The following is a 1,420-nucleotide window of genomic DNA, read 5'->3' on the forward strand; positions in this document are numbered from 1 at the left end:
GAGAAAAAGAAGTTCCAGGCTTTGGCTTGGACTGCAAACTGCTTCACAAGTACCTGAACAGGTGGAGGAGAAGCTAAGAAGTGCAGCTGTGCCAGGATGGGGAGGATCCAGTGACACATCCACTGAGCACAGGAAGCAGAGACTGGCAGCACCACTGGGGCAACACAAGGATCCCCAGCATCTTGGCACAAACACACTCTTGTTCAGCAGAAATGATGCCTGATAAAATTTATGATTATTTTTAAATAGAGATGTTGCTTAACTCATGGAATAGCAGCGTAATAACACCGTGTAGCTGGGTCAGCACCGGGATGCCATATGAATTAATAACAGAAAATGGCTTGTGTTCACTCACTTCCTGCAATTTCCTTTGCTCTGTGAGTTCAAGCATAAGATATGAGTTCTTTCTATCTGCATCCAGAAGCATTAGCAGGAAAGTAATCAAAAACTGGCACAGAGAGTGTGGGGAAGACTAAGGGAATCCCTGTTTAGCACTGTTAGGGTGCCAGACAGCAGCTGCCTCACACGGATTTGAACAGGTGAGCAGATCAAAGAATTACACTTAGAGGGAGCAGAAGCAAAGTCGTTACCAAATCCTTTATCCAACAACAAATGAGAAGATTAAAAAAAAACCATTAACAGACAGAGGCAAGTGGTGGGTGAAGCTGCATGGTTCCCAGGGGGAAGCCACACTCTAGGGTTGGTCCAGCCCGAAGATGGAGTGTGGCTGAGCTCTTGGGGTGCCTGGGGATCCCTCTGGACCAGGTGGGTTTGGTCACCCCCTCCAGGCCAGGCAGCTGGGTGAGATTTTTAGCGTCATTGCCTGGAGTGTGGATGGTCGGATCATCTATGGGATGCATAAGGCCTGATGGCACTGCACTTTCCTCCAGGCTGAGAGTGGGAATGCAGAGCTGTTCAGTGAAATACCTGAGCTCCAGATGTTGTGTCTGTCCCACTGACGGAGTGGCCGGGGACAGCAATGACATGAGCACCATGTGTCTGTGCGGTCACAGTGCAGCTCCAGGCCCCCCCAGACCCCTTGTTATGGGGGTCAGTGGTGCCGGTGGGGTCTTTGCTGCAGCAAGGCTGGAGGTCTGGACAGGGTAAACTTGGTGGGGAGGGGCATCAAAATCCAGGCAAAATCCTGAGGCCATCTGAGGAGAATAAAGAGCTTGGAGGTGACATGAGCAGGGACACCCCAGCAGCACCCAAAGGAGCTTGATGAGCCCCCCGTGGGACCCTGCCCAAGGCAGGGTGTGTTGGAGGATGGACTGAGTTTGGGTTTGGGTGCGCATGTACCTGGGTCACTATCCCTGGGGCCGGGGAGCTGGGGGCTCCACATGGGGCTGGCTGCCCATTTTGGCTGCCTGTCTGTGGACTCCCCATGCTGGAGGCACCCACGGCGGGGGGAGGGGGGGTG

This window comes from Athene cunicularia, assembly GCF_003259725.1.
Source record: "Athene cunicularia isolate RWA chromosome 17 unlocalized genomic scaffold, athCun1 chr17_part1, whole genome shotgun sequence".
In the NCBI taxonomy this organism is placed as follows: Eukaryota; Metazoa; Chordata; class Aves; order Strigiformes; family Strigidae; genus Athene; species Athene cunicularia.